Source organism: Amblyomma mixtum, chromosome 1 (genome assembly GCF_055824585.1).
Source record: "Amblyomma mixtum isolate Tamu chromosome 1, ASM5582458v1, whole genome shotgun sequence".
Lineage (NCBI taxonomy): Eukaryota > Metazoa > Arthropoda > Arachnida > Ixodida > Ixodidae > Amblyomma > Amblyomma mixtum.
In genome coordinates, this window is record NC_143012.1 from 20,772,220 (window position 1) to 20,794,879 (window position 22,660).

The window sequence follows — 22,660 nt, forward strand, 5'->3', positions numbered from 1 at the left end:
TTTGACCACCTGGGGTTCTTTAAACTTTAACTTCCTCTGACAGCGCACGGTACACGGGCCTCTAGAATTTCGCCTCCATCGAAATTCGACCACCGCGGCCGGAACCGAACCCGCGTCTTTCGGGTCAGCAGCCGAGCACTGGCATGCAGTGGAAGGATTCTCAACTTCGTTCCTGATGTATTGCGCAAGCTTGAGTATGTGCCTGCAGTGTCAATTATTTCTCTGTTCTCAGCAATAAAGAAATTAGCATAACCTGCTTATTTGAATCGGTCATTATCAATACTTTCATTAATAAACTTCTCATTTTTTTGCGCTTATGAAATGTTGGAAGTTGACAGCTTTTTATATGACGTTTGCATTGCCTAGCCATTCCAATATTAATACACATAAGCCGAACTATCGTGCTATAGGCATGGAAAGTGGCAATACTTAATGTACTACAGTCATGAACGACACTGTCGGCAGTAATAGGGTGGTGAGGGTGAAAATCATCTCTCTCTCTCTCTCTCTCACACACACAGAGAGAGAGAGAGAGAGACAGACAGACAGAAAGATAGATAGACAGGTGTTAGGTGTGCAGCCATGTCCGGAGATTCAATATAAAGTTTATTCATGCCGTCGTAGAGATTAAGTGCTTCGGTACTGCTTTTCTAACAACGAGATTGTCCTGATGACGTCCGGAGCGCTAAACGATTCAGTTAAACGTAATAAGCGCCAACAAGGCCAACAAGTGTCTGCAATTTATGTTTGATACAGAGAAAGTGAAACGAGAGTTGTGACGCAGTTTAGAAAGAGTGCGAGCAACTTGCATTGTTTCCGGCTAGCGGACTAAGTAGAGGCCAATCATTCCAGTGTAGAATGAATTACACTTAACATCGCTGCATGATACTGGCCATCAGGCAATTAAATGACAACGTAAAACATTTCTGAGAAATAGTGACGAAACCTTCATAAAAGCCATGATTTCGAACCGGGACGTCCGAACCACTGCCATAGTACCGTAGTCATTTTGAAAGCATGACTGTCAGGTTGCAGCACAAGACAAAATCGACAGAATAGCGGACTTTGTGAATGCTATAGAGACGTGCAAGTCCGCCTTTAGAGCGAAGAACGATAATGAATCTTCAGTGAAGAAAGGTCGAAAACATCATGAGGATTTCAGTAGTAGCAGCTCTATTGAGCTCAGGTGAATGATGATTATAATGTATCTTTAAACTAATCATGAGGCAGGTTAAGTCGACTGAAGAACGATGTCTTCTTTCACTTTATCTGCAACCCTGCCATGCGAATCACACGACTACATCTCATCCAGGTTTCTAACCTCATCTTCCCATATGACTTTTTGCCGCCCCGTTATTCTCTAACTATTTCTTTCATACAAAAAGTCCGCCATCTTGGCAAATTCCCATTACTGAATCGTCCCATCAAGCTGCGTACGGGGAACGTGATTTCACATCAAGGCGAATTTTTATCATCGAATACGACACGAAAATGTCAATACGCGGTCAAAGCGATAGAAATGTACGTGAACTCACGTCGTCGAGGCACATGACTGCTTTGACGGGGAGCCTTCGGCTTAGATCGAATACAGAGTGCCTTGACTGCAGATATGGCTGCTCAGAAAGAGGCCCTTTTTTTTTTTCTAACACTTGCACGTTCCGTTTTTGGCCTTTGTCTTTTCTTCTTCGTACGCAGCTCTTTTAACATCGGCGGAATATCAACATCTGCTATATTCCTGGAGCAGGAAAGTTCGTCGATCTCGACAGCTAGAAGTATCTATGACGAGGTTGCGCTGCCGTATCCCTGCTCTAAATTTCTATCTGCACAGGTCTGGTTTGGCACTATCACCCCTTTGCGCATTTTGCCTTGAGCCTGAATCTATCGATCATTTTTGGCTCCATTGTCGCCGTTTCACTTCTTTGAGAAGAAGACTGCTGGAGTTTGAGCAGCCCACTCTTGCCTATCATTTGGCGCCACCACGCTTGGGTTCAGCCACAGGTCTGTTAGTGCCGCTGTTGAAAATTTCTTGCTGGAATCTCATCGACTGCCTTGCTAAAGCTTACAATGTTTTCTTTTTTATGTTTTATTACATTCTGAATTAATCACCTCTTCATTTTTTGTTGTCTTTCTCTCTCTCTCTCTTCAATCCAAACGCTTATCTTTTTTTAGTCCCTGCCCTTCTTGTGGTAGACTCCCCGGTGTGGCTCTCCCGTGTGCTTTTCTTTTGCCTTTAGTATGTACAGGTGAATAGCAACCTCTGCTTCCCGATTCTTGGCCGATCCCCCGGTGTGGGTATGTGCCATCTTTTCAACGGCTAACAACAACAACAAATACACAGTATGAAACCCGCTTCAACATGTGACTGCTGAGGGGAATATTAAAATAGGAATTAAGAGGAAGTGCTCGCACTTAAATCGATTGCAAAGTGTTAGCTTGGGCTAGGTTGCCGTAGAAGGCTAGCAGTGCGCCGAAGACACCAACGTAGAAAGAGAATATGACACGCGCACTGAAACGCACCTCTTCTAAGTTTCTCTTTCTAATGCTTGTTTAACCCTTTGTCGTGAGACCAAACGCTGTTCCAATCAATAAAGATATTTTTAATGCTACTGTTACCTCGTTTTGAAGACAAGCGCTGGCTGGCGATAGCAGTATACATACAGCATACAGCAATACAGCAGTATACATAGCTAACCGGTGACGACAGAGTTTGACAGTCTATTTATCTATTTACATTTCCTGCAACGCCCTGAAGGCATCATTGCAAGGGGGATACATACCTACACAAGTCGAACAAATAGCAAGGGCAAATCATTTGTACAGGATGCAATTAATGGCGGAAAAAAGAGTGTGTTTCTGTGCATTCACACCCGTCAAAGTCCTGACAAAACAAAAAAAAAACATGAAAGAAGAAAAAGCGGCAAACAGCAACTCAGAATGTGACAAGTCTGACAACAGTGTCGGAACGTAGCCTCGGAGTAGCATTCCACAACACGATGTGGCAGCTTGTTGGTGGCACGTGGAAAAAAGGAGTGCTTGAAAGCATCACTACGGCATTTTGTGCCGGGCATTTTCCATTCCTGGCCGCACCTTCTGGATGAGGAATGTGGTGGCAGCAAATAAGTTTTGGGATTAATCTCTAGCCACAGCGATGGCTCAGTGGTTATGGCACCCAAAATACGCGGGTTATATTCCGGCCGTGGTAGTCGAATTTCGATGGAGGGAAAATTCCCGTGTACTGTGCAATGTCAGTGCATGTTAAAAAACCCCAGGCGGTCGAAATTTCCGGAGCCCTCCACTACAGCGTCCCTCATAGCCTGAGTCGCTTTGGGACGTTAAACCCCAATAAACCAACCAGTTATGGTCCTATTGAAATAGATGCGGTAGAGAAATTCAAACCTCACTCGCAACCTGCGCTCCTCTAGTGGGTCCCATTTTAGCTCCTGCTTGATATAGTTACCACGAACATTATAACAATACTTGTCAGTAACAAACTGCGCTGCGCGATTATGAACGCGTTTTAGCATAGTACAATGGGTTCCAATAATAAAGGAAGGGAAATAGTTTAGCGAAGACGATTTCACAAGTCAGGTCATTAGAAGGACATTCCGGTCAACTCCATCACAATTTTGGCCTTAGTAACACCCTATAGCTAGTCCTTGTGGGATTCAGCTGTTTACTCAGGATACCGTGTATTTTTCAACCCGTCTTTTGTTAGCGTTTTGCAAATTGTTGTCTCTCTCTTGCTTTTCTTTCCACTCTACTTTTTTCTTCATGATCAAGATCTATGTTGGTGTGTTTAGGAAAACATTCTCTCAGTGCTGACATCTTTGGAGCGTTAGCTGGAATATTTTTTTCCGACGCTCCGACTCGTGTTCGTGGTGATATTGACGACGTCGAGGGTAGTGACGCCGAGTGTGGTGAGTTTGTTTTAACGCGGCCGCGTAAAGACTGCCGCTCTGCATAAAATCCGGTGTCGCTGGCTTTCCGGCGTCGGCGGCGTTCGTTTTCCGGCGTTCGTTTTGCGGAGCTTTCCGGATTCTGGCTCCGCATTTCTGGCCCCACCCTGGCTTCCAACTTTAGCGGAAGCAAGTGCGACGCACAGTAACCAGTCGCGTTTTACATTCGCCAGCCGAGGCGTACTGAACAAGGAAGGAGGCGCCAATGGGCAAAAAAAGTCGGCTAAGAGGATGACCACAATCAGACGCTGTCATGGCTGAAAGAGGCGGTGAAAATATTTTAATGAAATAGTTTAGGAGGTTGTAGCGACGGTGGGAGCTCTCAGTTCGGGACCCCATTGGCGTAGGCTGCTGTCCGGGCTCTTTCGATGAGTTCCTTTTGACTCGTTTCTTCCGAGCTGTCCAGAGCTGACTCCCGCCCCTCCTGCGTTGGCTGGTTATTAACAGTGATCGCCTGATTTCGTTGGCAGACCCATACCACATGGTACAGGTCCGCCTTCTCCCCGCAGAATTTGCATTGTGAGTCAAATGACTCCGGGGTTCATTGCATGTAGCCTTCGTGGGTTGTTGTAAGTGTTGGTCTGTAGCTTTCGGAGGTGTTGTTCCTCCCCTTTGTCCAGTGTCATAGCCGGCGGAGGGTAGACCCGACGGGATAACCTTAAGTGCTGAAGTATGTCGGTGTAAGTTAGTAGGGGGGTAGGAGGTTCCACGGCATCCGTACTGGGTGCCCGGGGGAGAAATGCTCGGGCTGAGGAATGTGTGCTCTCGTTTTCTGGGATGCCCTCATGACCTGGTACCCATATTAAGTGTTTTTGTGTGAGTTGGTAGCCACGGGTGTAGCTATCTCGCAGGATTTTAGAGTCGGAGCACTTTATTCGATGCTGGTGATAGGGACCTAAACTTAATATGATTAAACTGAGCGCAACAAATGATGAGCAATCAAGGTATTCTACCCGGAACAACAGGCGCATGTGCCACTATAACAGTGAAAGGCGGGCTAGTTGGTGACTAGTATTAGAATGCATTTTGGGACCGCGCAAAAAGACAGGGGATGAGGAAGAGACCAACAAGTTAGAGCTCGGAACTTCAGCTGAGTTCATTACACATGTGCGTCACATTTATACATTCCTCGCAAACACAAACTAACCTAATACACGATCATAACACGACACTGATGCGCTGGCGCATGCGGGACAGCATATTATCCAGATGTGCGAACTCTTTATCAGATCAGTTGACAGAGGTTTTGCTGACACAAGCCACTATGACCAAAGAATGCTATGCTCCTGTCGTACAACGAATACAGACGTGCTTCGTTAATATGGACCCTTGGTTCCCGAGCAAAACTGTACATGAAGCGAGTGGTTCGTAATAAGGAACCACGAAGAAAAAAAAAACATGCTATGATTAAATTCTGCTTCCGTGCATACTGATGGCCAGCAAAGTTGAACGAACTTAGACATAATTTTGGGAGCTACAAGCCCGTTATTCTGGCCGCCACTAAGCTTGAAATAACGTGGTGTAGCCTAACACACTTAGAGATACACGATATGCTTGATGGCACATCATGACTAAATGACCTTACTACTACTCACACCTTACGAACCGCTCGCTACTACATATCGGCACTCAGTCGGGCGACAGTTGCTGAATGCGGCTTTCTACGCATCACAAGGTGCAGAGGACGTTTTGGTAACAGTCATTCGTGCAACATTAATTGAGGTGTGTCGTTCAGCCAACTTTGCACTGTAAAGCATGAAATCACAAAAGACAACGTCATGTCTCCGCCATATTCACTTCTTCGCTACATTCTTTTAGCTTGCTGCGCTCAAGATGCTGAGATGGAAACACCTTGTTGAGGCAGTAGAGATTTTGTTGTCATTAACGTCTATATTAACGAGACAAAAAAAACGTGGGCACTAATGGGCACTGTGCATTTTCCCTCTACCTTTGTCTGTACAGCGAGTTTCCTTATTAACGAGGCGTAAATGCATTGAAAACATTTGGTTCCCCAAAAAATTTCCCATAATTCGCGTCTGCCATATTAACGGGGGTCGTATTAACGAGACTCGACTGCATGCTTTTATGGGAGTAAAATGAGAGTAAACTCATTTTATAAAAGTGAGTGCGCTGGAGGAGAGCTTAGGCCCTTTTTGACTCCTTTTAGTTTGGAGTGTATGTTCATCCCGACTACCATGAGCGATGCTGCCCTTCATCTCAGCAACGAAGTTAGTTTGACAACGGCTCGGTTTTATCAATTACTATAATGCCGCGTTCGAAAGCGGAGACCCTTTTTGTTCTCTACTACTCTCCCCGCTTTAGAAATACCAATTTTTCACACACGGCCTCTTTGTGACGGGACATGAAGTGTCATGGTCGCGCATATTGTTCTGACGACTTCCTGTTTACTTGCATTTCTGTTACTCTGTTTGAAGGTTATTTCGTGCAGCTTAGTTGATAAAAAAACAAAACCCTCGATCTATGGTCCCAGCTGCACCGGTAAGCACGCTTTGTCGCCAGGTCCGCAGAAAAGTTACGTAAGGAAACGCGCTTCGTGAATTCTTCCTCTTGCCCAACACGCACGCAGGCGTCACGGTCATCGGTGAACTCCGGTCCTTCTCCTTTCTATGTTTGTTTCCTTCCCTCCTCTTCTCTTCCCTTCTTTCTATCTCTTTCTTCCTTTTTCCTCCTCCTTGATTCCTTCAATTCTTCTTTCTATATTTCTTTGTTTCTTCATTCTCGTGGTGAAAGTAGTAATGAAACAAAACCCGCTTCATCCTCACTTAACTTCCCCTTTCCATCGCCATCCCCTCGCTTTCGTTCCTTCCTGCTTTGCCAAAGCAAAGAAGACGCTGAGGCCCGCGTCATTCGTTCACGGCGAATGCGGCCTGCGCGGCACGTCAAAGAACGGCGGGGGTTCCGTTGACTTGGGCGAGGAGGCGGTCACTGTCCCACATCTGTGCAGCATCGCCACGCAGGCCGACACGCGACCGCGCTCACTCACTCATCCACCAGTCAGGCGGGTGGGTGGGGGAGGGAAGCAATATGGAGGACAAGACGGGGGAGGAGGAGGTCTAGTGCAAGTCCCGCTCCATCGCTCTACGTTCATTTTCCCCTCGCGCGCGCACTAAATGATCAAAACACAATTAACCTCGGCGACTTTGTTTCGCTCCCCTACATGCCCAAAGGACAAACTTCGTACGTTTAGTTCGAGTTTTTCTTTTTGTCAGCACAGTCAAGAAGGAAGGGGATACGGAAGGGTTTCGATGGTGTAAGGGGGTGGTCGATGAGGTCGGGCACTGCAGCGGACCCCGCTCTCGCGTCATTACTTTCCTTCGCATCTTGCTTCATTGCCAAAGCCTTGTGTTCGCTTCCCTCTACCTCTTGCGTTTCGGAAACGATGAACAAAATACAAGCTCGACGCGGCCCTTACGTTCAGTGCCAACCACCACCCTCGCCCACCAAGCGCCCTTCCGCCGAGAGTAAAAGGCCAGGCGGCTATGTTTCGTCACAGGTAGTCAGGGTGAGCATACAGCTGGTTGCCGGGTCGGCGGCAGTCGGGCCACGGAAGTCCGCGGGCGAAGCAGCTCGGCCTAGTGCGTCGTCGTGAGCCCCCTTATTCCAAGTCAGCTCTGTCCTCATCTCGGGCCTCTGCTCACTCTTTAGCGAGCGCCTTCGCCGCTTCTGCTAGCGCCCCGAGGAACGCCCCGAGAACTTGTGTTCGCCCACACCTGCGCTCTACCGCTTCCAGGTAATGCATTTTAGATACAGCTAATGCAGGTGCAGTCTTTACCAAAAGTAACCGGGCAAAGGTGGTTTGTCTCTTAGCCGCGTAGCGAAGCACTTATGGCAGCCCTTAAGCTCTGAATCTGTGTAAAGTGAGGTGAACCCTTGTCTTCACGTGTTGACGCCTTTCGGTCTTATAGGGGTGCCGTCAAGCTTCCGTTATGCGGTTGAGAAGCAAAAACCTGTTGTTCGGTTACTTTTGGAAAAGGAAGTACATTTTGACGCGATCAGATTGAATCTCTCCCATACTGGCAGGCCTGCGGAGGTGCTGTCGATGGAACGACAGTATGTCATATCCAAAAAGCCCGCGTTTGCCTGATATCCAAATAGCACGTTACGGCCCCAGATAGGCCTTAGCCGTGAGGAATAAATAGGCCAGCGAACGCAGCGACTGTGGAAATTGCGGTCACGTGGTACAGTCTTAGTCAAAAGTAAGCAGGCCAGCGAAGTTTCGCTTCTAACCCATGTAGGATGCTCTTGTAGCATCCATAAATGTCCTCATTTTCGGAACGTTGAGAATGTAAGTTTCTCTGCCCTTCCGGAAATTTGAAATGCTGGCAGTCCAAAACAAGAAACACAGCATGGCCCCTCCTTCCTTGGCCATGCTGTGGCCAAGGACGGCCATGCCATGGCCAAGGACCAAACCCCTTGGCCTCTATATATTTGACACACGATGTACAGTCGGGGACAAAAGTCTCTGGACTACGTGTTCCTCAAACGAAGCTTATAGCTCTAATATCAGACAGTGGCTGGAGACCGCATTTGTGGAGATGAAAGAACAAAAATTTAACTTTTACCTCCACAAGTGTGGACTCAAGCCGCCGACTAATAGCAGAGCTATCGGCTTCGTTAGAGGAACACGTGGTCCGGTGACTCCTGTCCCTGACTGTACAGATAGGCCCGAGAGTCGATGCACCACGTGGAAGTAGTCGTTACCACCTACCTGTTCGTTCCAAAAAGGGCGAACAGCCTGACAGCATTTGTTTCTCCCCTCATGTTTGGGACAGATAGCCTGTTTGATACCCGCTCGCCTCAAAGACACGCTGGGTCTCTCCCCTCTCCAAATATACAGCGTGGCAGCTGCGTGCGAATGCAGGAAATGTTTTCTCGGGCGCACCTGTGGAACAAGTGCAGACTTTGACATTAGCATACGCAGTGACAGAAAGCTGTGCGTGCAATTATTACCACTGCACTGAGTGGCGGACAGCCGTCCGTGTCGGAACAGCTGCGGGAGGAGACTGCGGCCTTGGCGGGCGGAAAAGGTTAGCGGGGAGTTGCCATTCGCTAAACGATGGCACAACAGCGCACAGGCCTGATGCAGCTCACGGCGCACATGTTAAAAAAAAGAAAAACATAGTTCAGTACCACATGTTCTTTTCGTTCGCTTATGTCGTAAAATTTCCAGTTGAACGACAGAAATGAGCGTTGCCGTGTACTGCTGCCAGTGTTGTTTTCCGGACATTTGCCATAACTCGTTATGAGCTAGTTTCTCTCTTAACGGCTATCAGAGTGTGCAGCAAACGAATACCCCACTGCAGGCCAGTGTACGAGATAACACTGGTAGTTGAAAGTACAGTCGAGCATCGTTATGACGAAACGATTTGTAACGAAATGATGGGTATAAAGAAGGAACGACGATTTATTTTGGAAGTTCGGCCAGTAAGGGCTATAACGAAACTATGGCTATAACGAAGTAATCGCCGGCCCCCTTCAACTTCGTTATAATGAGTTCAACAGTAGTTAAAACATAAGTTCCGTCAGAACTGAAAAAAAAAACTGTTCTTCTTAAGCAGCGCATGCCAGCCAGTTTTAGCAACACCGATTTTTATGCATGACTCCATTTTAAAACTGGTGGCGACGGAGAAGCCTCCCACGAAACTAGTTTTCATGGAGGGTGCGCCTGTCAGATGAGTCAGTAGAACCGGGTTCTTAGTGCGTATATACGTTGATGCATTTCCTCTCTCTGACGGAACCCCACGTAGGCCAGGAGGCAATGGCAGCGCTTGCCTGCTTTCTGCGGGTTCGCAGTCCCGGAAACCGCAGTTTTCGCCGACACAGTTCTTCACGTGCACTTCTCCTTATTTATTTCAGCAACCTATTTTGTCCTTACGGAAAATGCACAAACACACAACGGTCGCGTGTGCAGAGGCAGCGAATCGCACCTGTAACACGAACAGTCGCGCCCGCCTGCCAAGAGGTTAATGGCTCCCGTGAATGCGGTGATTAACCGCGCTGAATACGACCTGGCTCTATGCCTCCGTACACCTGCCTGGCGCCATGCCCCAAAGGGGTTTCTACACTCGGTTTCGAGGGCGATTCGATAGGCTTGCGTAACCGCCACGGGATCTGATTTGGCGCCAAATGCTAGTGCAAGCCTTTATGCTGAACGCGGCGACACAGATTCCTGTGCGTCAGCAATTCTTCTTTTTATGCCTAGCATATTGCAATCACTCAGTTCAGCCCTTGGGCGCGGCCGGGCAGCCACCAAACCACGTGAAAAAAAGAAGAAAAAAAGAAAAAAAAGAAAAAAAAACAAGAAAAGAAGGAAAGAAGAAGAAAAGAAAAAGGACGGCTGAGCATGGTGGCGGTTGCCACCGCCCCGTTTCAAAGGGGGCGCTCCTATCCATCCATCCATCCATCCATACGTCACGGAGGAAAAGCTGCTGAGAAAATCGAGTGCCGCCAAGCAATACCTCGCGCAAAAAGACCGCGCAATATGCAACGCATTCTTGGCTTAACCAAGCTAAGCCTGGGCATCTTTTTTGTTCTTTCTTATTCTGTCGCAGATAAAAAAAAAATCACCTCAGTCTTTGTCCTTGAAGTCCCAGCAAACGTCGGCGCGCAAGTCAATGCCACATATTCGATAGTTGTGCGCCTCTAAGGAATGAGATCGCCAGCCGCATCAGTGACATCTTTCCGTCCACAATGGAGGAAGAGAAGAAAATAAGAATGGAGGGTTACGCTAATCAGCCAGCTTTAGCAAGACAAGTTCCCTTGCAGCCGTTCTCTTTCTCTTTTACTGCTATGAGCACGCCAAAATCGGTCCCACGTGATGGGAGTCCAGTCAAGGACCTGGCCAATGTAACGCCGTCCGAGGTGTCACGTGGGGGCCGACTTCCTCCCGGTTATTTCTTCTTCATATGGCTGGGCTTCGAAACTCTCCCATAAGGCTCCCTCCTGAGTTTTTCTTCGTTATAAGCCAAGATAAGATAAGATAACCTTATAGCTTATAAGAGGAGCTAACCTTAAGTGTATGCTTGATTTTTGTCAGCTAAATTCAGCAGATTATTATTGAATTTTCTTCGAGGCTGAGTTAAAAAAATTTATAAGCTGGAAAGCGCCAGCTGCAAAACTGCAAAGAACTCCGTGGACATGAGCAGGCCAGCATAAGCAGCCAGTTATTGCCAAAAGCTTGCGTAGCTGATTAAACTGGGCAAAGGCATTTTCTTTCAAAATTATAGAAGAAGGTGACGGATATAAATTGACACACCATTAACGGTTAATCCGACCCGCAGAAGTGGCCCATTGTGTGCGGCGTTCGGCTGCGGAGTACGAAGTCTTGGGTTCGATTCCGCACGCAGAAGGCGCATTCGGATGGACGAGATATGCACATATATGCTTTGGCACTGAGAATTCGATGCATGGTAAAATACCGTCCTTGGCCAAAATTAAAGCACAATGCTTTATTACCTTAGAGTTGCTTTAGGATGTTGAAATCCAAAATCAAATATCAGTATGCTGCCCCAGACATTTCATCCAAAACATTTAGAAACTTTATATCAACCCATATTAACTTATATGGACCCCACCTGAAACAAAAACGACGTCTTAGTTAGTTAGTTAGTTATATGGGGTTTTATGGCGCACAAGCAACTATGGCTATCATGCGCCAAACACAAGGTTAGATGATGTTATGTTAAGTGTATAGAAGTTACATTATATTAAATTTAAAACATTGGCCTTCTTTAGAAACTTACAAACAAGTGAAAACTCGACGAGTGTTTGCTCGCCTAAAAGCAATGCGGGATGAAATGGAATGTGTTCATTGTAAAATACCGTAAAAAAATTTTTTCTAAGTTCTTCGAGATGCGAACAAGAGATTAAAATATGATTCACTGTGAGCTCCTCACCACACATTTCACACACAGGTTTGTCTTTTTTTGTTAATAAGAAGTTATGGGTGATGTGTGTGTGGCCTATGCGTAAACGACATAAAATTACTTCGATAAAACGTTCTTTATGACGGCATGATTTCCATTCTTTCAAAATAGTGCCACGTATCATTGCAGTGTTTGTTCGTTCACGCTCAAGACAGCAGGAAAGGGTCGTTATCACTTTTGTTCGTGGCGCGAGAAGCGACCAGACTAATCTCGATTGTTCGCAGCCTTGAAAGGCTGCATCTAGGTTTTTCCAGATTACCGTAGATGATCTTGACCTGTTATCTGGAAGTTTCCTTGCCGGCTTTAAATTGAGCGATGCCGCGAGCGGCGGACATTCGTAGTTCGACGGCCGACGAGCACGCTTGTTGCTTACGCCGCCGCCGAGTGATTCAGTTATTTTGCGGGCGCAAGTCAGCCCAAATAAAGAGCTTCGTTTCCAAGACTGGTTGGTGTCTTCCTGACCGCTGGACTGCCTTCACTACAACGTGACATCTGGTGGAGGTGCTGGGTAGCCTTTCATGTTCCGGACACCCCCTACAAGCCGTGACGCCAGCCCTCTGAGTCATCAACCGCAGGACCTGAGTCCAGTCCACCGCGCTAGCCGACGCCTGCAAGGGGACGCACCAGAGTTCGGGAATCTGCCGGACCCTACCCGGAAGCGAAAGCCAGCAGCAACGTCCACCATGAGCTTGCCCCAGACGACGACTCCAATCATTCTGCAGCAGCCCCGGGTGCCACCAACCTTCGACGCTTCGCCTGGCGCCGACCCCGAAGAATGGCTGGAGCAGTTCGACCGAGTGGCTGTCTTTAACAACTGGGACGATGCCATGAAATTTAGGTACGTCTTCTTTGCCCTGGAGGGACCAGCAAGAGTCTGGTTTGAGAATGAGGAAGCCAGCCTCGCGAATTGGGCAACCTTCAAAGAGCAGCTTCTCAAGACTTTCACAAACGTCGTGAGAAAGGAGAGAGCCCAGCAGCTGCTACAGTCTCGCATACAACACCCAAACGAGACCGTTGCAGTGTACACTGAGGAGATGAAGCGTCTCTTCCGGCGTGCCGACTCGAACATGAAGGAAGAAGAAAAGGTCAAGCTGCTTATGCGAGGAGTTAAAGAACAACTCTTTGCCGGCCTCGTACGGAACCCACCGAAAACCGTGGCGGAATTCATAGAAGAGGCCTCCACGATGGAAAAATCACTTGACGCCCGAGCCCGCCAATATGAGCGCCAGCAGCGCGTTTTTTCAGCAAACTGCCTGGACGCCGCTAACAACGATAACCTGCGGGAGGTTATACGCCAAGTAGTACGAGAAGAGCTCCGACGATTGCTGCCAAATGGAACGCAGCCGCAGGTTTCACCACTTACTGACGTAATCCGGGACGAAGTTCAACAGGCCTTGGGTGTGGCGCCGACACCCACGCAGCCTCTGCAGCCCCCAGCCATGACTTACGCCGCAGCTGTGCGCCGTCCTGCACCTCGACAACGGGACCCAAGCCCCTATCGCCCTCAGCCAGCTGCGTTGGACCGCCGCCCACTCGCCCCAACCCGCCCATCCTACGAGCGACGCGCGCAGCCGAGGAAATGCGACGAGTGGAGAACTCCCGACCAGCGCCGCCCACTATGCTTCCACTGTGGCGAAGCCGGTCACGTCCTCCGGCACTGCCCATACAGGAGACTGGGCATCCGAGGGTTCTCTTACGACGCTCCACGACCCCGACCCGGCCAGCGACCAGCCGAAATCGAGGAGTTTTTGCGTCGGGAAGAATACTCATCGCCGAGCCGCCTATCACGTTCCCCGTCGCCATCGTCCCCACGCTTTGTTTCTCCTAGCCGAGGCTACGCCGCGCGTGGACGCTCCCCCAGCCCCCGAAGGTTAAACTAAATAAAGCAGCCTCTGGAGGTGAGGTTGCTTCTAAGCGCAATGACAAAGATCCTCCATCGACGAGTACTCAAGACCATGCCGCCACTACGACGACAACACCGACGACGACAACAGCGACGACGACAACACCGACGACGACGACACCAACGACGACGCGGCCAGACTTGAAGCTTTTACCGCTGCCCAGTGAAGTAACGTCGCAGTACGCCCACCGCAGCCTCACTACTCGACGAAGCCGAGATCGGACACCGAAGACAACGTACAATACCAGAACGCGAACAAGTGACCTTGAAGTTACGGTCGACGGTCACGCGGTTACTGCCTTGGTGGACACGGGAGCTGACTACTCTGTCATGAGTGGCCCACTCGCTGTCCGACTCAGGAAGGTAACAACAACCTGGGATGGCCCTTTGATCCGCACCGCAGGTGGCAACCTGATTACGCCGTCAGGACGCTGCACCGCAAGAATTACTGTAAATGGGAGAACCTATGCGACAACCTTCCTGATCCTACAGCAATGCTCGAGAGATGTGATTTTGGGAATGGACTTCTTGAACGAACATCGCGCGATCATCGACCTTCGATCTAAGTCGATCAAGCTTTCCACGGAAAAAGCCATACCTGCTGCGACGAGCGCGACTCATCACGTTGCCTTAAACGTCCTCGATGAAGCATTGAGCGTGCCGCCCCGATCAAGTGTTCTCGTCGGCTTAGGTACTGGAGACATCGAAAATGCCGAAGGCGTTATCGAGGGGAACACCCAGTTACTCCTGGATCGAGGATTGGGCGTCGCGAGGGGAGTCGCCGAAATCCGAAATGGCCAAACCCAGGTGTTGCTAACCAACTTCACGGAAGAATACCGGCATCTAAACAAAGGTACGACGATCGCTTTCCTCGACGAGCTGGCAGACATCAGAGGCGTATTTGCCCTACCCGACCAACCCGCAGAACCATCTCACCAAGGCCATCAACCCACGTTCGACATCAACCCGGCATTACCCCGAAGCAGACAAGACCAAATACGCAGTCTTCTTCAAAGGTACACCGATTGCTTCTCATCAGCATCGAATGTGCGACGAACCCGGCTTGCCAAGCACCGCATTGTCACAGACGAACACGCACGACCACTGCGACAGAGCCCCTACCGCGTATCGCCGCTAGAACGCCAAGCTATCCGCAAGCAAGTTGAAGAAATGCTTCGTGACGACGTCATACAGCCATCGAGGAGCCCCTGGGCAGCACCGGTCGTTCTAGTGAAAAAGAAAGACGGCACCCTTCGCTTTTGCGTCGATTACCGCCGCCTGAACAACATTACGAAGAAGGATGTCTACCCCCTCCCCCGCATAGACGATACACTGGACCGGCTGTGCCACGCTAAGTACTTTTCATCGATGGACCTGAAGAGCGGCTACTGGCAAATTGAAGTCGACGAAAGAGATCGCGAGAAGACTGCGTTCATCACGCCAGACGGACTTTTCGAGTTCAAGGTGATGCCATTCGGCCTCTGCTCTGCCCCAGCGACGTTCCAGCGAGTAATGGATACGGTGCTCGCAGGCTTGAAGTGGCAGATTTGCCTAGTCTACTTAGATGACGTTGTTGTCTTCTCCTCAAGCTTTGAAGACCACCTCAGAAGGCTTCGGATAGTGCTGGAAACTATCAAGTCTTCAGGCCTGACACTGAAACCAGAGAAGTGCCACTTCGCCTACGAGGAACTGCTGTTCCTTGGTCACGTCGTAAGCAAGGATGGAGTTCGCCCAGACCCCCAGAAGACGGCTGCGATCGCAGAGTTTCCACAGCCTAATGACAAGAAGGCTATACGCAGATTCCTTGGATTGTGCGCTTATTACCGACGATTCGTCAAGAACTTTTCGCGCATCGCTGAACCTTTGACTCAACTTACCAAGTCTGACGTGCCTTTTAAATGGGAAAGGCCACAAGAGGAAGCTTTCAACGAGCTGAAGCGCCGCTTACAGTCCCCTCCTGTGCTCGGGCACTTTGATGAAAACGCCGAAACCGAAGTTCATACCGATGCAAGCGGGGTGGGCTTAGGAGCGGTCCTCGTTCAGAAAAATGGCAGACAGGAGAAAGTTATCGCGTACGCTAGCCGTTCACTGTCGAGAGCCGAAGCCAACTATTCGACGACAGAGAAAGAATGTCTCGCCATTATTTGGGCCACGTCCAAATTTCGCCCCTACCTATACGGACGACCATTCAAGGTTGTGAGCGATCACCATGCGCTGTGCTGGCTGGCGAATTTGAAAGATCCCTCCGGCCGCCTTGCTCGTTGGAGCCTGCGTCTTCAAGAATTCGACATAACTGTAGTCTACAAATCTGGCCGCAAGCATTCCGATGCAGACTGCTTGTCACGAGCTCCTGTCGACGCAGCACCCGAAGAGGAAGACGACGACGCTTTCTTAGGACCGGTAAGCGCGAGCAGTTTCGCGCAGCAGCAGCACTCGGATCCTGACTTGCAAAGCCTAGTTGATTATCTGAAAGGCAAGACCGCATCGCCTCCCCGAGGGTTCAAGCGGCAACTGTCGTCCTTCGTCCTTCACAATAATGTCCTCCTGAAGAAGAACTTCGCGCCGAACAGGACAGTGCATCTTCTTGTCGTGCCCAAAAATCTCAGGCAAGAAATTATGCAGGCATGCCATGATGAGCCGACTGCAGGACATCTCGGGATTGCTCGCACGTTGCACCGCATCCAGGAGAAGTACTATTGGCCACGGCTAGCTACCGACGTTTCCCATTACGTGAAAACGTGCCGTGAGTGTCAGCGACGCAAAACGCCTCCGACTAGACCAGCCGGACTCCTGAACCCCATACCACCGCCAACTAAGCCCTTTCAGCAAATAGGGATGGACCTCCTCGGCCCCTTTCCGACCTCTTCATCAGGAAACAAGTGGATCATCGTGGCCACCGACTACATGACCCGCTACGCAGAAGCAAAAGCGTTGCCTAGTGGTACCGCAACAGAAGTCGCAAAATTTTTTGTCGAACAAATTCTCCTGCGACACGGCGCCCCGGAAGTGCTCATCACAGACAGAGGAACGGCGTTTACAGCGGAGCTGACGCAAGCCATTTTAAACTACAGCCAGACAAGCCATCGGAGAACCACTGCCTATCATCCACAAACCAACGGACTCACAGAGCGTCTGAACAAGACCATCGCAGACATGCTCTCCATGTACATCGACGCCGAACACAAGACGTGGGACTCCATTCTGCCCTACGTGATCTTCGCCTATAATACTGCCGCCCAGGAGACAACCAGGTTTACCCCATTCCAGCTGGTATACGGCAGGAAGCCCACGACAACACTTGACGCAATGCTCCCGCACGTTTCCGACGAAGACAACCTCGACGTCGCCGCCTATCTTCATCGCGCCGAGGAAGCCCGAAGACTTGCGCGGCTTCGCATTCAAGACCAGCAGCACACCGACGCCCGACGCTACAACCTGCGCCGACGAGACACGCATTACAAGCCAGGTGATCGTGTTTGGATATGGACGCCAGTTCGCCGCCGTGGATTGAGTGAAAAGTTGCTGCGACGCTACTTTGGCCCGTACAAGGTTCTCCGTCGCATCGGCGACCTCGACTACGAAGTCATCCCCGACGGTACGACAGCATCTCAGCGACGCCGCACACGCCCGGAAGTCGTACATGTCGTACGCCTGAAGCCATATTATGAACGCTAAAGGACTGGAAGTTTTCATTGTCCGTGTTTATTTTCATTTTAAAGCATCGAGACGATGCTTCTTTGGAAGGGGGGTAATGCCACGTATCATTGCAGTGTTTGTTCGTTCACGCTCAAGACAGCAGGAAAGGGTCGTTATCACTTTTGTTCGTGGCGCGAGAAGCGACCAGACTAATCTCGATTGTTCGCAGCCTTGAAAGGCTGCATCTAGGTTTTTCCAGATTACCGTAGATGATCTTGACCTGTTATCTGGAAGTTTCCTTGCCGGCTTTAAATTGAGCGATGCCGCGAGCGGCGGACATTCGTAGTTCGACGACCGACGAGCACGCTTGTTGCTTACGCCGCCGCCGAGTGATTCAGTTATTTTGCGGGCGCAAGTCAGCCCAAATAAAGAGCTTCGTTTCCAAGACTGGTTGGTGTCTTCCTGACCGCTGGACTGCCTTCACTACAACGTGACAATAGGCTTTACAGTATGCAGCTTGTTGTTTCTTTCATTTTCCCAAGAAGCTTGCCATTTGGCTCTTAGTTTGCTATGCACTAACTTCATGTAATCCCTCGGAGGCAAACCCACATGTTTCACCTCCATGGCTCTTCCCTTAAAAATTCCCTTAAAAATAAATCGCATGGACGTTGCGTTGAGACAAACTTCCGATTCTAACTCGCCGATTCTAATCATGCCGATTCTAGCTTCAATCGCGATTTCAAAGCAAGGGACGTATGAACCAAAACTTCAAAGCAGAACGTCCGCAATGATACGTAGAGGCATTTTGTTTTTCGCAGAAACCGTCGATAGCCGCGCAAATATGAGATTTAGCAGACGACATACACATGTTCCTGTATGACTGTGAAGACATTGTTCTCTGCACCACACTGGCGTTTAGTTTGCAGGCCACAGTTCAATGCATGTGCACTCATGAAGATCACGAAAGGACACTACTTCGGCATGGCACTCATGAAAAGTTCGCCAGTATTGTACCCGTATAGAAAAACTAGGTTAAAAAGAGGAAAAGTTGAAGTACGCTTCTTACTCATTGCTTAGGCTGTAATAGTAGATTGTAAATTAATTAAGCGCCCCTTTCACACTACTTCTACCCATGCAGCAGGCAGACCAGGTAAGCAATTTTTTTTAATTTTACGCTCCGCAGTCAAGTATGCCCCGTTCCGACTAAATTGTTGCACAGCTGTAGTGACGTGACTGTGCTCTTCTGATAAAGCAGCCCCACCACCCTCCTTCTGCGAAGGCTACCTTGTTGCACTGATTCGCTGCTTTAATTTTTTTTTCTTTTATGCCGTACTACTGGCTGCAGCCTTGCTCGGCTGCTCCGACCTGGTTAGCCGGAAGGCCCTGGTCGACCGAGCCCGAGCAGCGGTGGTCGCAAATGGGTTCCTGTACTGAGGAGCCTACCTAGCGATTGTGAAAGGTGGCCCCTTCCGGGACACCTCCAACTTCCTCCCTGCTATGTACGAGGAATAAACTTCTTCAGAAAGACAGACTACGGGCTCCAGGCGGGGCTCAAAACGAAGGGGGACATCTGATAATTTCACCAAAGAAGTGCACCGAAGTACTAAGGCGCAACAAACAAGGCACAGGAGACAATACGCACAAGTCGATATATTTTCATCAGTTTCCCTTCGGGACGTACTTCTTCATTAACATTGTTCAGTAGTTTTGAATTATGACAATTAGTTTAAGAAGCGCGAAACCTGAAGCTGATAGGGTCGATATTTCGCAGAGCTGATGTCGCAGGAAGCTGGCTGGGAAGCTGGCATTTGTTAGTGCGCACGAAAACAAAGGAAAATATTGAAACCTCTATTTGGGGGCTATATGAACGATGCTATATCTTCCGATGCGTCGTTAGTTATGGTGCCGAGCAATTAATGCATTATTGGCTATGCCTTGGTTCAATCAAGAGCTATTTGCCGCCGCTATGGCTCAGTGGTTATGGTGCTCAGCAGCTGACCCGAAAGACACGGGTTCGGCCTCGGCCACGGCGGTCGAATGTCGATGGAGGCGAAATTCTAGAGGCCCGTGTACTGTGCGATGTCAGTGCACGATAATTTTCCTCCAAATTGAACTACATCCAACTCACCATACTTCTGCACGTTAAAGAACGCCTCCTTATATACTAGGTGTGGAGTCCCTAGTCCGGGACCGCATTGTAGAAGCCGCCGCTTCTCAACACATCACCACTGACTCCCGCGGAGCGTGTCGAATCTACTGACACTGCGCCCTAAAACCGTAACGCGACTCGTTCCAAATAAAAGAACGAATTCGAAACTAGTATCGACAAGGCGCCGCCTAATCTAATGCGGAACCTCGTCTTCGGTGCGAACGAACCCGCCGACACTGCGTCTCAGCCTCTCAGGCGGTGAGCCAAAGGCACGGCGGCGGCAAGCACCCGTCTCTCTCTCGAGGCCAGCTCTCGGTAGTAGCATCGAGGTTGGGGGCCGCGCGAGCGACCTCGATTGCTGCATTCTGTTTGTTAATTTAGCTTCCGCTTACGCGAAAGCGAAGTTGCTCGGAGGGAGATCTGGGAAAGGGAGCCTGGTCGCCGGGCCCGTTCGCTCGCTTGTACCGGTAGCACAAGGCACACGTGCTGGCGCAAGAATTGCTGTTCTTTTTGGCGAAGCGTGGTTATGTAAACGCTGTGATAGCTTGGGGACCTGCTGGAACTGGCTGCGCGCCTGAATCATCGCCCTGTAGGCACCTAACTAGTGATGTCCTTGGGAAAAAAAATGGAGAGCACTGCAGTCTGGTGAACTGGAGAAATTGGTTGGTTGATTTATGGGGTTTAACGTCTCGAACCAACTCAGGCTATGAGAGACGCCGTAGTGAAGGGCTCCGGAAATTTCGACCACCTGGGGTTCTTTAACGTGCACTGAGGTACGTATGGTATGGTATCGAATAGTATAGTGTGGTATATGGTTTATGGATGTTTGTTCAACGTTCCAAAGCGACTCAGACTATGAGAGACGCCGTAGTGAAGGGCTCCGGAAATTTCGACCACCTGGGGTTCTTTAACGTGCACTGACATCGCGCAGTACACGGGCCTGTAGAATTTCGCCTCCATCAAGGCGAAAGCATTTGCTTTTGAACGTCGTCTATTTTTTTTGCAAGTCATCATTGTGCCATGATACTTATCACGTGACGCTTGGATGACGTCGGCAACTATTTTGAAAGTCGTTGTCACGCGACACTTATCACGTTACCCTCGGATGACGTCACAATTTCATTGTACAAGTCAATTTTGTCTAACATCAGCACACATCCTCAACACACCCTACCGTCATACATACCACAACGCGTTCACTTCATGCTAGTCGTCATCTTACTCGCGCTTTAAGCTACGAAACCAATGGAGCGGGAGCTTAGAAAGCAAAGGAAAGGCGCATAACTGCCCTACTGGAGCAGTGGACACCTCAGTCATGCTGCGCCGCGTTTCTGGCACAACGTTGTCAATGCAAACGCATGCAGCGCACATCTGTCGCTACCCCCACGTAGCTTAAAATTGCTGAATTGGTTTTTGAGAGAAGGAAATGGCGCAGTATCTGTCTCACGCATCTGTGTGTCCTTAAGCTACGTCGCGGTAGTGACAAATGTGTGCTTCATGCGTCGGCATTGACAACGTTGTGGCAGAAACGCTGCTCCGAAGCCATGGGCCGTTGGCGTTCATTGTGTTCATTGGCGTTCACGTCTACAACGTTTTACACTCCGATGATTTTAAGGAAATGAAGTGCGCATAACTGCCTCCACGGGTCATTGGACGCCTGGTACGCGGGGTGATGAGTGAGAAATGTGGGCTGCGTGTGTTAGCGCTGACAACGTTGTGACGGACACGCGGCATTGCTGCAATAGGCCGCAGAGTTCATTGGGTGAGCAAACTCTCGCGATCAACCATTAACTGCCACCTGCCAGGGTGGCAGGGTGGGTGCGCTGTCTATCCAGTGCCCGAAACGCACTCAATATTACAGACGCCAAGCCGCTATACGTAATAGCTTTCGCTTTCGAAAGCCAGAAACGCCATAGCTTTCGCTCTCTGACCAGGTTCAGCAGTAGTTAACCACAGCTAATTTTTATTGCGAAAGCAATACTACTTGCACTTTCACGCCTTTGCCGTGCCGCGGCGGTGACCACCATCGTGCCGTGGCGGTGACCACCATTGACCTTCATTTGACCTTGATTGCATTAGATTGGATTGGACAGCACTGGACTAGACTGGACTGGATTGGATTGAATTAGATTAGGTTAGATTCCATTACATTAGATTACATTGGATTGGATAGGAGTGGATTGGATTGGATTGCACTGGATTTGATTGGATTGGAATGGAATGGAATGGATTGAATTGAATTGGATTGAATTGCATTGGATTGGAATGGATTGCATTGTATTGGATTGGATTGTATAACCGATGCATCACCACAAGTCTAACCACAAGCACCACCACCAGCTACACTACCAGCTGTACCATGGCGTAGGTACGGATATTGCTTTCGCAATTACCGGGCTTAACCAAGCTAAGCCACAGCGAATTTATTTTAATAAATTGATAGTTAAATTAAATTGGTTTTTAAGGAAAGGAAATGGCGCAGTATCTGTCTCACATAGCTCGGTGGACACCTGAACCGTACCGTAAGGGAAGGGAGAAAGGTGGGAGTGAAAGGTGGCCACCACGTTTTCCATCCACGAAACGCTCATGGAACCATCTTTACTCACGTCTTTTATACACAAAAATACCAGCAGAAATTTCTTGCTTCAATGGAATAAAGATTATTTGTAGCATCGGGAACAAGATGTTATCAGCCGTTCCTGCTTAAAATTTGACAAAAAAATTTAAATGAAAATCAATTCGATTTGTGTGCACATGTCCCCGATTCGCCGGGTGATATTTAAGAAGAGACCAATAATAGCAGCCCTAAACTTTGTCACATTACGGTCAGCGGTTCTGTGTGGCTATTCTTGGAATGCTTCCCGCTTCTGTTAACCCGCGTTTGTTCTCTCACGCATTCTGCCCGCTTCCGGTCTCTTTGCGTTGCACCTATCGTTTCTTTTCATAGCTCGCTGTGTTGCCCTTAAGCTGAACCCTTTTCGCTAGACTGAAACAAATACAAACAAAACCGGGCTGCTGCATCTTTGTCATTCATGTCGATTCGCCTTGCAGATTGTAACAAATTACTGCT

The 22,660-nt window shown here is 49.2% G+C and overlaps 1 protein-coding gene across 2 annotated transcripts in view; it reads left to right on the plus strand.

Moving 5' to 3' along the window:
- Positions 1 to 7,385: 7,385 nt before the first annotated feature.
- LOC149365660 (putative defense protein) overlaps positions 7,386 to 22,660 on the plus strand; it is a 31,458-nt gene continuing 16,183 nt past the window's right edge. The window contains exon 1 of one of the 2 annotated variants that reach the window (XM_089541122.1): positions 7,386 to 7,707. The gene's annotated coding sequence lies outside the window, so the exon portion shown is untranslated. Of the gene's footprint in view, positions 7,708 to 22,403; positions 22,502 to 22,660 lie in introns of those variants that run through there. The other variant, XM_089541179.1, reaches the window with a different exon arrangement.